This window comes from Sminthopsis crassicaudata, chromosome 4, assembly GCF_048593235.1.
Source record: "Sminthopsis crassicaudata isolate SCR6 chromosome 4, ASM4859323v1, whole genome shotgun sequence".
NCBI classification, from domain to species: Eukaryota; Metazoa; Chordata; class Mammalia; order Dasyuromorphia; family Dasyuridae; genus Sminthopsis; species Sminthopsis crassicaudata.
In genome coordinates, this window is record NC_133620.1 from 396,646,179 (window position 1) to 396,660,387 (window position 14,209).

Sequence of the window (14,209 nt, forward strand, 5' to 3'; positions counted from 1 at the left end):
CTAACCAGTTTTAAACTCTTTCAAATTCCACTTCCTCTGTAAAGCCTTGCTCATTTTCTCTGCTTCCTTTTTGAGCCTCCAGAACAATTTGATTTGCATCTCCTTCATATGCTTATTATTTATAATGTATATTATAAGTTATGTTTGTGCCTTAATTTCCACTTAGAATGTATATTCTAGATGAGCATTTTCTGTCTAAGCTTTGTATCTCCCCTAATCTATAACTTCCTTTATGGGAAAGAATATGGAGAAATTGGAGAGGTTTCAGAGAAGAAAACTAAAGGTGGTCAAAAGGCAATGTTTTGAAGAAAAATTAAAGGTAACTGGGATTATTTAGGCTAAAGAAGAAGACATTGAGGGCAGATTCTGAGGATGTGGAAAAACTTTATTACATAGACATCAGAACAAAAACAATCTATAAGAGAACTAGATGAATTATTGTAGAACTCTCATAGATTATCATAAAATCTCATTTTTTGGCAATCTTTAAAAAGAGGATGGAGACATCTGTCTGGCTTGGTAAAGGTGTGGTCCTTCCTGGAGGCAGGCAATTAAAATAGAAGAATTTTCAAGAGTCTTCATTTAATTTATAAAAAATAAGCATTGTGCTGGGTTTTCTTCTGTTCCCAGCTACCTAATCAATTTTTGTCTTTAGCTGATTTCTCAAGCCACCCAAGCAAGCCACCGAAGTCTTTATATTTAAGCAGAAACAGCTTAATTAACCTTCCACACATTCTAATCTGTTATTAGAAATGTGCCCTTTCTTGTTGTAATCTGCTAAAACCTTTACTACCTCTCCAAAGATTGTATAGTGTTTTCTTTTTCCTTTTCTTATTCCTGAAATATTTGAATTTTTAAATTTTTTCAACGACTTAGAAAATTGAATTCTATTTCTTTCTCTGATTTTACTTAGTTTAAAAGTTTCTATTATTTCCTTATGCTTCTCCTTGTTTAAAAGATCTACTTTTTGAGATATATTTAATTTATCACTGAAAACACAGTACTATCAATGAAAACTTTACTATTTTTTTTTAAATTCGTTGAAATTGAAGATATTTGGAGGCCATCTTGATTTTTCCTGAGTTCCTTTCTTTTCCTTACCTCCCTTCTTCCTTCTTTTTTGTCTTTCTCTAGGAATTTTTTTCCTTTACCCACCTCTCTAAATTCCTTTCCTTTTATAGGAAGGAAGGGAGAGAATAGGGAAGGAAGAATAATGCAGGATTTATATTAGCAGAGAAATTATCATTAATCTCTAAAAAATTAAAAAATGCTGCAACTAAGATCTACACACCTATTTCCATGTATTGTTTATTGTTATTTCTATAATCTTTTTTAAAGGATCTTATTCTAGGTTCTCCAAGAAAGTACTTTTCAAATTGAATCAAGAAAAGTTTCAAAGATATTGTTCCAAAAGAAGTCAATCAATATATGACACTGGGAGAGAAATGACTCAAGGCTGCTTTATAAGAAGACATAGCATCTTTTTGAATATGCAATGTGACATAATAAAATACTGAAAAGGGAATGGTGAGTAGCAACTTTAAGATCAAAACCAAGCTTCCACATGTGGAAACATCTGGTGGGATTGTGGCAAAATCTTTTGGTCTTAAATCAACCCCATTAGTCATATAAGAACACATGAATAGATTACAGAAAAAATAATCCTCATTTGTAAGACACTCTTATCAACATTACATAATACTACCTTTAGATTTTGTTGCTTATATTTTAAATAATTTATAAGAGTAGAATGGGATGGTTAATTTTACATTAAGAAACATGACTTTATGTTTTCTCAAAAACCTGAAAATAAAATCTTGGAATTTACCTTATAGTTTTTAAATATCATCCAACCAAAACACATATTTGAAAGTAAATTGCCCTTGTTTTGATAATTTTGTTATGATATGTAAAACATAAAATGTTAATTTTATGCATGTAAAATATTTCTCTTTTTTGGAGCTTTTCTTAGTCCGTGAATGGGTGTAACATGGAGCCACTAACTCAGCTATTTGTCCACACAGTTCCCCCCTACTCTTTCCAGAGGAGCAATTTTTTAAAAAGACATTTCAGAGGCATGGAAAGGTTGTCACAAGCGGAACCATTTCCAAGAAAGTTTCACCTTCTCAAAGAGCAGCCTGGAGTTGCTTAAGGTTAATGGCTGGGTACTGAAGGATGCTTGAGGTTATGCTCTATACTTAGCTATCATTAATTCCCTTTTACAAAGAACAGCTCTTGGGGTGGGGGGTAAGGAAGGGGCAAAAGAGGATTGGCTCACATGTGTCAGTCAGTTCTAACCATTATATCAAACAGGTAGCCAATATAGAAGCTTAGAGCAGAAAAACCTCAGCCTAGGTGAAGTCAACTTCAAAGTAGAATGATTTCCCTTGGAGATATCAGCCTATATGAACAGGGTCTAAGAGTGATATAGATGATCATCCCTGAAGAAACGGACATGATCCACATACAACTGGCAGGGAATAGGCGTGAAACTTTTTCATTCCTGCATTAAGAGGGAAATAGATTCCCTCTCTCACTTCATTCCTATTTTCTGAAAATGCCTTGGAAAGAGGAAGAAGGATCAACAGGGTAACAGGCTTGCTATCCGAGCTTTTCTATGACCTGGTCATTACTCCCTCCTCCAGAATTATTTCTCTTTTGATGCTTGCTATTAAGGATTCAGAGAATAGTGGAATACAAAAAAGCACTAGACCCAAAGTCCAAAAATGTGGATTCAGGTCTCAATTCTGCCATTTCCTGACTGTGGAAAAATTGTTTAACCTCTTGAACTTCGATCTCCCTATCTGTAAGTGAAGAGAACAGAAAGTACTTATTGCTCTACTTCCCAGAGTTTATGTAAAGTGTTTTATAAGTATACTCCTATATAAATAACAGCAATTAATTTTTGTGTCTTTCCAATAATCTCCATATGTTAACAGATAAGACATGATTCTCATGGATGGTTGGTAAAAGTTTTTAAAAAAGACTCTTAAAATCCCTAAATCTGTCATACCCAAAGAATGAAGCTATAATGATAGGAGAATAAATTGAAGGACTGATGTTTTTTGGATCAAGAGCTCTGCCTGGAACCCCCTCAAATCTTAGGAGGTTGACAAAAACCTCATCAGCATATTCATAAGGTCAACTTTCCTCAGTGGGTTTAGTGCATCAGGTGTTATGAAACATAAATCTGTTGTGTGAAAAATGAATGTTCATAAGACTAATTTCTATGTGTAAGAGTTGACAAAGTGAGAAGAATGAATATGCAAGCAAGGCACAGTCCTATAGGTACAGGATCAGAAGGGCTATGCTCAGAATGAGATACAACAATGAATGTTAAGGGCTAGGAAGGGGGAATCTTTTAAAACTATGCTGGGAGCAAAAGAAAGATCACAAAAGGAAACAGCTCTTCTGCTAGGAGTCATTTGGGATGATCTGAAGACAAAGGAGGGAAGGCTGGATTCTTTAAAACTTTGCTTCTGTTTTTTTCTGTCAAGGACATCTATGAACTGAAAAGGATATTTTTTTACTGCTAATGTAAACTTAGAAAAGTCACAACTTATCCATGTCTCAGTTTCTTCTTTTTGTGAAATAAGGGGATTAGACCAGATGATCTCCAAGATCCATTCTCATTGAAAATGAGGAAATGATGAGTAAACAGTTTTGCACTCAATAAATTCAAGTCACTAAATTATTATTAGATATGATTGCTGAAAATGTTCTTTGAAAAATTTGAAGTAGTGAAGAAGTAGCAAGACTACTTAAATGATAAATATTTTGCTGATTCTTGAAAAGGGAAGCAAATTGGATCCACAGACCAGAGGTCAGTGAACCTGAATTCAATTCCTGACAAAGTTTTATAACCTATTAAAGGGATAAGAATTCATTTATGGGGCATGTAAAATTCTATATTTTGGTTTAAATAGTAAATTTAAAATATAAGCTGAAAGGGAATTGGATGAACAAATAGATAATTTATTGACTATATACCAGGCTCACTGCTAACATCAGGGAAGAGAAATAGAACTAAGTAAGACTGTCTCCACCCTCAAAGAGCTTGCATTCTTATAGGAGAAACATAAATGGGGAACTGGAAAGGAAAGGTAAAGGATGGTAGTATTGTATGGAAATGGCTAGGAAGTAATATAGAGAACTGATTCCAAGCAAGAGGAGGTAAAAATTTGTCTGTTAGGGTCCAGGGGTAGAGTATAAGATTCTAATGGGAAGGGTATGAAAATAATGATTTGAATGCAGGCAGTGTGTATGTGGCCAGGAAGATAAATCACACGAAAGAAAATTGAGGATTTTAGTTGCTCACAAATTCAATATGAGTCAACATGAATCAACATGACAACAAAAAAATCCAATATAACTTTAGACTAAATTTAGAGGTTCATAGTGTCTAGAAAGAGAGATTCCCATTATAGTCTACTTTGGTCAGACCAAATTTGATCCAGAAGCAGATAGGTGGCTCAGTGAAGAGAGCTTTGAATCTGGAGTCTAGAAGATCTGAGTTAAGGTCTGGCCTCTTACCTTTACTAGCTGTGTGACCACTACCTCATTCATTCATCTATGAAATGGGAATGATAACAAATACCTCCCAAGGTTGTTATAAGGAGAAAAATGAGATAATATTTATACTTTAAAGTTCATGTAAATGATAGCTATTTTTTACCTGATATATTATTGTGTTTAGTTCTGAGCATCCCATTTTAGGAAGGATTCTGGTGAGCTAGAAATCATTTAAAAGAAGATGATTATGATAGTTCAAGTGTTAAAGATGGAAGGTCAAATGATTATTGATCTAAGAAATTGGGGATGTTGTTAGAGAATATGATAGGGAGACATGACAGAAGTCCTCAAGAATTTTAAAGGTTGTCACATGGAAGGACAATTTAACTTGGCCCCAAAGATTAGGGCTGGAAACAATGGGTGGAAATCACAGAGACAGATTTTGGCTCCATAGAATGAAAAACTTCCTAACAATTATAGCTGTCCAAAAGTAGAATGAGCTGCATCAGGAGATAGTGGGTTCCTAAAATATTTGAAATGTTGTGGGAAACAGGAGAAGTACCACAATACCAGGGATGGACAATATCCTGATTTTCAAAAAGGGGGAAAGAAAGGAATTTGTCTACAAACTATAGGTTGCTTTCATTCCTAGGAATATCCTAGCACAGAACATTAAAGAAAAGGTTAGTGAATACTAAAAAAGGAAGTGACTAAAAAGACCCAACATGAATTCATTAAGAATATCATGCCAGACTAACCTTATTTCCTTTTGTGATAGGGTTATTAAGCTACTAGATGAGGAGAATGCTATAGATTAACACAAAAAGGCAGCACAGCACAGTGCATCCCTAAGGAGCGGGCCTCCAATTCAATAATACATGGGTTCAAGTTCTGCCTTTGAAATATACCGGCTATATGATCCTGAGCAACTATTTAACTTTTTAATCTCCCCAGGAAACCCTATAAGATTGCAGAGTTGCAGAGTTTGATTTGCCTTATTAAAAGACAATCTTCACCAGAAGCATCCTATGCTGATGGAATCATAGGTATGATTGAAAACCAAATATTTTACCTGGGGTTTAGCAAAGTTTTTGACAAAGCATTTCACAAGACTTTCTTATTGAGAAAAAATGATAATACACTTGAATGGATTCCAAGCTCAAAGAGTAGTCTTTAATAATTTAATATTATCATTGCACATTTTCCTGTGGAATATCCTAGGGATCTGTGTTTGCTTCTGGATAGGCTAACATTTTTCTCAATGACTTGGATGAAGGTATAGATGATGTACTCTTCAGATCTTTAGATGCCATAAAGTTGGAAGAGGTTGAGATCTTGGATTTTAAAAGATGACTGGTGATAGTTCAGTTTAGAGTGGGTGAGTGGTTATCATTGAGGTCTGACCAAGCTCTAAGTTCTCTAAGTTGCCTACATCAGCGGCCTTCATGATGTCACATTAGAAATAAGGCTATGAAACAGAACATCAGTATCCTTGTGACCACATTTTAACTTAGAAAACCACATATTAGTATTATCTATGTTCTATTTTATTTATTTTGTTAAGTGTATTACACTTTACTTTGTTTTACACTTTAATTTGTTTTAGCTTAATAAGGAGTGTATAACTACGTGGTTGGCATCTTACAGCTAGAGCATCCCATTAAATCAAATACAATGAAATATAATACAGGCAAATGTAAAGTATTGAACTTTGGTACAAAAATTTGACTTCACAGTTTGAAAGAGATATAGTTCTTGTATGCCAAGTTCAATCAAGTTCCTTTTTCAATTATGTAAGATGTAACATTCAAAAACAAAATAAAAAATGAACAAATCTCCAAAATAACAAAATTGAGTAGAACTAAGATATCAATAAGTCAGGACCAAGCACTTTTTTAGGGGAAGATATATTATGGGCAATCTAACTTAGTTTATCAGGACTTTAGAGTGTCTCATAATTGGACATATCCATCACATCTAAAATAGAGATAAGCCCTGTTTTAAGTTTTAGCTCTAGAGCAACTGAAGTAGACTCTCACTCATTCAGACTAATTGAGGAAAATAACAGCTAGCACTAGGGAAGAGTCAGAATGACAGTATTTGTCATAGATAATTTTTTTTTTTACTTTATGTTATTGCTTCATTTATTACTATATTACTTTCAAGCACTTACTGGAACTAGGTTAAACAGAATGTTGCCCAGGGAGAGTTCCTTGGGGAACTTGTTTTAATGAATAGATAAGAATGGTTTGTAATTAGCCAATCAATTATTTATATGGAAGGTACTTTAAAAGTTTATTCTGGTAAGTAGTTTAAGTATTCCTCCAACAATCTTTCTACTAATAATTTTCTTTACAAATAGGAAAGGACTTAAGCAAAATCTTGGCTGGTCAGAAGTATTGCAAAAAACAATTGGTTATAGTCTGAATTAAGTTGCTTTTGCTGTATTTGTGAATTATATCTGCTGTTGAATTTCTATGTGTCATTGCAAAGATAAACCTTTCTTCACTTGCAAGAAAGTAGGTTGATGTTGAGTATAAAAATCAGGGAGAAAAGATGCCATAAAATCTCCCCTTTTTTTGGGAAACATGGGAGAAGAAATTTCAAAACATATTCTCAATTGAATAGATGAAATGAAGATTGATGTCTTCTTTATCATGAAAATCCTGAAATGAAGGAGAACTCCTCATGACACAATGTACACTGCCAATCTGATTGACTATTTTAAGCTTATAACTTACTCCATCATTCATTTATTCACTCACTCAAGAAATATATTAAGTACCATATATTCTGCCAAATGACTGCCAAATATTCTGCAGGAAGAAATATAAAGTTTAACTTTATCTCTGTCCTGCACCCATGGAGTTTGTAGGCTGAGAATGAGACAAACCATGTTATATAGTACTACTTGTACTAAAAACATGAAAAAAGTAGCAATGGGAAAAAACTTGGGGTTGTGGTCAGTGGACGCTTCATGGAAAAGAAAGTATTTGAACTGTTTTAAAGAATAATGTAGGTATATTGGATTACTTGCTGTCTAGGAGAAGGGAAGAAGGAAGAGGAGAGAGAAAAAATTGGAACACAAAGTTTTGCAAGGGTGAATATTGAAAAATATCTTTGCATGTATTTTGAAAATAAAAAGTTATGATTAAAAAAATAAAGAATAATGTAGGAAGTCAAACGAAAAGTAGGTGATGAAGTAGATAGAACTTTGACCTTGATACTTACTTGAGCATCTTGAGACTTACTAGTTGTATGAAACTGGGTAAGTCATTTAACACCCTTGTGCCTTAGTTTTTCTTATCTGTAAAATGGGAGTGATAATAACAACCACATTCCAGGGTTATTATGAATTTAAAAATGAGATAATAATATATATGAAGCATTTTGAAAATCTTAAAAAGAGAGTGAGGACATTCCAGAGATAAGGTTCCAAGGAGAGGCATCTAAGGTTGAAGTGCTTAGTGTATCCAATTTATTTGGAACATAAAATTTGTGGGGGAGAGTTAGATGAGGTAAGATGGGAAAAGTAGCATGATACCAGATTATAAAGAGTCTTAAATGCCAGTCAAGGTAGTTTGAACTTTTCAATAACAAACCACTAAAATATTTTAGTGGAAGAATGACATAACTTGATCTATGCTTAAGAAAATATGAAGGACCATTTGCAGATGGAAAAGAAAGTTATTGCAATCATCCATGCAGTGGACAAAAAGGATCCATGATAAGATATTGTCAGTGGAAATAAAGAGGAAGAGATGAATGTGAGAAATGTCTTTTGATTCCCACTTATGATTTTATTAGTATAGAGCATTCCTGGTGAGAAAATTCAATGCAGATCGACAAATATTCTTCCACTTAGAGTTATAGAAAGTTGATGCGATGAGGTTGACATCAATAATACTTAGTAAACATGTGGGTAGAGAGAAGCAATCAAACAGAATCGCAAGACTATCAATAAGAAATAGGACAAATGGGGGTTCCACAAAGATATTATAAACCCAGAGATGGCGTATGCATAAGGGAAAGATAAACTCAGTATAGGATATATTGCATTTAATGCCCTGGATTGGATTGTCTGGGTAGAGATATTCTAAAGATTAGCAGTAGATGGTCTGGAACTTAGAAGAAAGGAAAGGTCTGCAAAGACAGATTTGGTAATTATCTGAATAGAAGTAATAGTCAAAGCCTGGAAATGAATAGAATTACCAGAAGAAAATGTATAGAGATAAAAGAAACCTAATTATGGCATAAGTGAAGTAGGTGACACAAAGGCAAAGTGGATAGAACATAGGGCTTGGAGCCAAAACCTGAGATCAAATCCGACTTTACCTATTACCTAGCTGTGACTCTGAGCCTGTTTTTACATATGAGGAAATAGGCTGAGAGAGATTAAGTGACTTGGTATAGATTAAGATGTTTAAGAGTCATTGCATAATGGACAAGTGGGGAATGAATGAGAGAATATAAAATCTGGAGAAGAGAGTGAAAATTCTACTTTGTATTGTTTCAGAGCTTATAAGAGGCTCACAGTTTTTCTCCTGTTTGTCCTTTCCCTTTCTAGTTTAGCCACTTAGTTATGGCAACTATTTATAGAATTAAATAAGCTCAAAATTCCCAAACAAGGGGTGGTTAGCCACTAAAGAGAGATTGGTCTCTCTGTACTATAGTACACTTAGAAAAAAAAAAAAAAAACCTGTCTTTGTATTTCATACCCTTCTTGCCCATTATATAGTACTATCAAACACTCAGAACAATAAAAGCTAACTTATTCTTACCTGGAGACAAAACTCATTAGAAAAGTACAAACAGCAAATAGATTATGTCTAAAAAAGAAGAGTAAACTCCAGAGGGTAAGTAATATTGGACTCATCCGACAGTAATAAAGGGGATAGGAGAAGAGGAAATAGAGAAATTATAAATTGACCAGATTCCCATGGTGCTCAAAGACAGTCATGTTTAGGTAAATAGCAAGTTCTTTCTAGACAGATTGCTCAGCAAGACAGCTCTGACAGCTCATAAATATAATCATTCTGGGATAGTACCTTTTTCTTGCAGACAGCTCCTACTATTAGCATGCACCTGATTCTCTGCACTCTTCTCTGTGAATCACCATCATACTTTAATTCCTTGTCTCTTATAGCTCCATCGTCTCATGATTTTTGGTCTTTCTTTCTAACTGGGAAGGTTAGGCTTCCCAGCAGCCCCGTTGTCAAGATGGGATAACAGAAAGAATGTCATTTTTAAAAATAGACAATAATGACAGGGCTTTGGGAAATGTCTACATTTTCCTTAGGTAGGAGCAGGAAAAGGAAAAATTAGAAGAGACCAAAAAAAATCTTTAAATGGGGGTGTAGGAAGAGAAATTGTAGAGTATAGAAGCTAGGGACAGAGAGCATCAATAGTAATAAATGTTGTCTTATCTCTTGGTGCAGCAGAGATATTGTGCTTTGGTTCCAGATCACCACAAAAAAGTAAATATCTCAATAAAGTTAGTCACATTTAGTTTCTCAATGCATAAAAAGTCATATTTACATTAAAGTGTACTCTATTAACTGTGCAACAGTATTGTCTGAAAAATGTACACATCTTAATTTAAAAGTATTGCTAAAATGCTATTATCTAAGCCTTCTGCAAATGGTACTCTTGTTCCTGGTGGAGGATCTTGCCTAGACCTTGATAGCTGTTGATTAAGGCTGAGGTGGCTGTGGCAGCTTTGAAAACAAGACAAAAAAATTTGCTTGACTTGACTCTTCCTTTCACTTATATACTTAGAAGTCATTGTAGGGTGACTAATTGGTCTAATTTCAATATTGTTCTAATAGGGAGGCTCAAGGAGGGGGAACATAGGGCTGGTAGGTTGGTAGAATAGTCAAAACAAATGAAACATTTACTAATTAAGTTCCCTGTGTTATATGGACATGGTTTGTGGTACTCCAAAACAATTACGATAGTAACATCAAAAATCACAGATCACCATAAGAAATATAATGATAATGGACAAGTTTGAAATATTGGAAGAATTAATAAAACAAGTCACAAAAACATGTGATCACATGCTATTGGGAAAAACGTGTCAAGACTTGCTTAACTCAAGGTCTCCATAAACCTTCAATTAAAAAACAAAGCAATATTTGCAAAGCACAATAAAATGGGATATGCTTTTTATAGAGACATGATTTCACTTGTATAGGGAACTCCAAGGTGAGGAAATTTTTCCTACCAAAGCAAGTTATAGCTTTGGAAAATTGTCTAAAGTGGTTGTGCCAGTCAAATAGAAACAGGAGCCACTAAACTTAATATTAACTTACAAAACCACCCATTTTATATATATTTTCTTTTTTAATATATCACCACATTAAAATCAGATGGGAACTACATTTTAATCTGGTCCAGGCTGTTCTGGGTGCAGAACCAGATAAATCCCATGAGTCAGATGTGAGATACCTCTAGTCCAGAGCACTGAAAAGTGAAATAATGTACCTAGGGTCATATCTAGCACATTAGGAATCACAGCCAGTGCTTGAACTTGGATCTCCCTGGATTCAAGGCCAGTTCACTAGCCTTTAGTCTATAGTACATCTCAAATATCTTTCACTACCTTAAAAATCTTTAATTTCTTTTGGAAAGTGATTCTGACAACGTTAATGCAGGTAAATGCAATGTAAAGTTCTTGAGAGAAAGGCAGAGGAGTATATATATATATATATATATATATTTTAAAAAGGTTCTAGTTTTGGAATTAGTTGTTCAAAACATGAAGCTGAATAATACTGGGCAAATCATGTGACCTCTCTGTGCCTATTTCCATATCTGTAAAAAAAAAAAAAAAAGATGGATAGGATTATCTCTAAGGTCCCTTTCCATTCTAATCTATAATGTTATAATCCTTTTTTATTTAAAAAAAAAAAGAAAAAAAGCATGAAGACTGCTGAGAAAAGACCATTGAACTTGATGATTGGGAAGTTATTAATAGTAGCAGTAGAATGATGGAGATGGAAATAAGATAGTAAAGGATTGAAAAACGAAGAGATGAGAAAGGAGTGTGGCAGCTTGGGTAGTAACTATGGATTTCTTTTTAAGGAAGTTTTACAGTGTAAAGAAGGAGAAAGATGGAGCTTCAGAGTCCAAAGGGGTGTGTGTGTGTGTGTGTGTGTGTGTAAGAAAAACATATGGATAGGCAGAAGAGCAATAGCTACAAACCAAGTGAAGATTGAAGATACATGGGAGGTCATTCATAGGATAAGGTCTCAGAGGAGAAGAGAAGACATTGAATCTAGAATCTAAATAGCGGGGTTAGCCTTAACAGATAAGGAGAGAGATTTTTTTTCCCCTCAGAATAAGAAATGATAGAAAAAGGGGATGAATGCATTAAAAGATTTGGACTAGGAGGAGAAAACTGACATACTTCATATACTTGTGGAAATCCACTTAGGGTAAAGCATCAGTAACAGGATTTTAAAAAGGTTAAGGAGCCAGAGGCTCATTGAAAGAGCCTCAGTGAAGGAGAGAGTAGAGAGAGAAGGTGAAAATCAGGGGTATGGTGCTTTGTTTTGTTTTTTTGTTTTGTTTTGGTAATTTTAATAATCCATTCATGTATGATAGATTGGGCCAATTGTACAGTGAATCTGATTTGGTCAACGAAAAATACAAAAATATTGGGTTGACTGTTTTTAACAGTTTTCCCTGTGCATAGTGTATTCTGTTTTGTCTATTATTTGAAAGTATTTCAGATAGCAGGCCATTCCTACAGTGTAGTCTGTTAGTTAATCCTGACTGTTGCTTAAATCTTTTTTTTTTTTTTTTTTGCTATAGGTCTCTGGCATGAAGTTTGTTGCTGGGATGATAATATACAATCTGATTCTCTAATCAGAAAATGCTTCTCAGGATGATCCTGGCAAAGTCTGAATCCTAAGGCTCAAACCTTTAAAATATATGTAAACAATTGGCTGTGACAAGAATAATAAAACCTTAGGCCATTATGACCACGGTTAGGTGAAGGGGGTGAAAAACACCAACCTTCTTCAAAGTTACCATTGCTGAGAAAGAATATAAAATGAAGCTAAAGAAGACTGGAAGGTTTCCTGCTTTTGGACCTCAACTTCAAAATCAGCGCCTTGGACTCAGAACAGTGGAGTATATTAGACGAGTATGGACTTTGGGGTAAGGGGCCCTCCTACTTACTACACTCATAACTTTGAACTATTAATCTCTCTGTATCACAGCTCCAAATATAAAACTGGCATCTGAGTTTTGGAGGCTCTAGGGGCTGGCAAACTTTGCCAGTCTCTCCTTTACCTGGGCTTGGTGCTCTCAGATTCCTTTAAGAGGGACACTAAGCTTTTGGGGCTTCAGTTTCATCTCCACACCAGATTCATGCAGAACAATTCTAATTTTCACTCTTGTCCAAGGGATCCTCCAAAGCTGGAAAGGGGAAAGGAAGGAAAAAGTATATCTAGAACACAAATATAAGTCAGATCTGTGAGATATAGTTTTAATGCCTCACACAAAGGAAACACAGCAACAAAAGAGAAGCAGAGAGGCAATGATCCCCTGGGACAGTAAAATTCTCCTATTCCTGCTACTTCTAGATATGGAAAAATCACTTCATGATCAGGTAGAAATCTCAGAGAGCTCTCTCTCCATTCAACCTCCTTCTCCCCTGAAACTCTACTCATCTGCCTCTTGCAGATACTGGGTGTCTTAGTTTTCTGCGTTGTCCTTTCACAAGACTTAAGGGATAGGAAAACAATCCTACAGAGCTGGCTATCACGTTCCTGAAGTTTCAGATGGGGAGGGTATTTTTTTTTCCTTTTGAATAGGTTTAGATTCCAATAGTACACATGCTAAAATATCTAGGAGCAACAAGGGTGGGATTTCTATAAATGATAATCAGAGGCTTGATTTTCTCCCTTGTACATAGGTAGATGAAAGCAATATGCCCACTGAAGCGTGGATCTTTCTTCCTCCTTATTCTCTATCACATCTGAACTTCTATATCAGGCTACAACTGGAGGGTAAGTGGCTCCACTTGACTGCAGGGCAATCACCAGCAGATGGGGTAGCTCCAGTGAAGCTCATGTTGAACTTCAATGGACAGATGGACAGTGCCAAAGGGGAAACAAGCTTTCCCACACATTTCTGTTCACAGGGATCCTTTGATGTTCAGAAGCAGCAATAGATGGCATTACCCCACTGGATGGAGAGAAAAGCGCATTAAAGCAAAATTCTTTCGTCAGCCGCAGGACCTGAATTTACAGATTTGGAGCTGGAGGGGCCTTCAAGGTCATCTCACCAAACCCTTCATTTTGCAGATGAAGAACTGAGGCCCATAGAGATTGAATGAGTATGTGTCCAAGGTCACACAAGTGTTAAGAATCAGAATCAGAATGGAAGCTTATATTTTGACTTCAAATCCAATACTTTCCACCTAACCTCCAAAGCTTTTCATCTAGAACTCTGTTTACTAGGGTGAGCAAGGAGCATAGATCTGTGAGAGATGAAATTTCTATATTTCAGCCAAATCATAAAGCAGAGCTAGGCCACCTGTGATGCTGAGACAAAACCTGAAGAAGTTTTTGCCAGGCCTCTTTCATACCTTCTTTATGAGTTTTCTTCCTTCCTTCCTTCCTTCCTTCCTTCCTTCCTTCCTTCCTTCCTTCCTTCCTTCCTTCCTTCCTTCCTTCCTTCCTTC

At 35.3% G+C, this 14,209-nt stretch overlaps 1 long non-coding RNA gene across 2 annotated transcripts in view; it reads left to right on the forward strand.

Annotated features, from left to right (window-relative positions):
* Positions 1–834: 834 nt before the first annotated feature.
* LOC141539573 (uncharacterized) overlaps positions 835–14,209 on the forward strand; it is a 33,495-nt gene continuing 20,120 nt past the window's right edge. Inside the window, exons 1-4 of one of the 2 annotated variants that reach the window (XR_012481328.1) lie at positions 835–5,558; positions 12,331–12,678; positions 13,439–13,532; positions 13,667–13,861. This is a non-coding gene — a long non-coding RNA (uncharacterized LOC141539573). The remainder of the gene's footprint in view (positions 5,559–12,330; positions 12,679–13,438; positions 13,533–13,666; positions 13,862–14,209) is intronic. The other variant, XR_012481329.1, reaches the window with a different exon arrangement.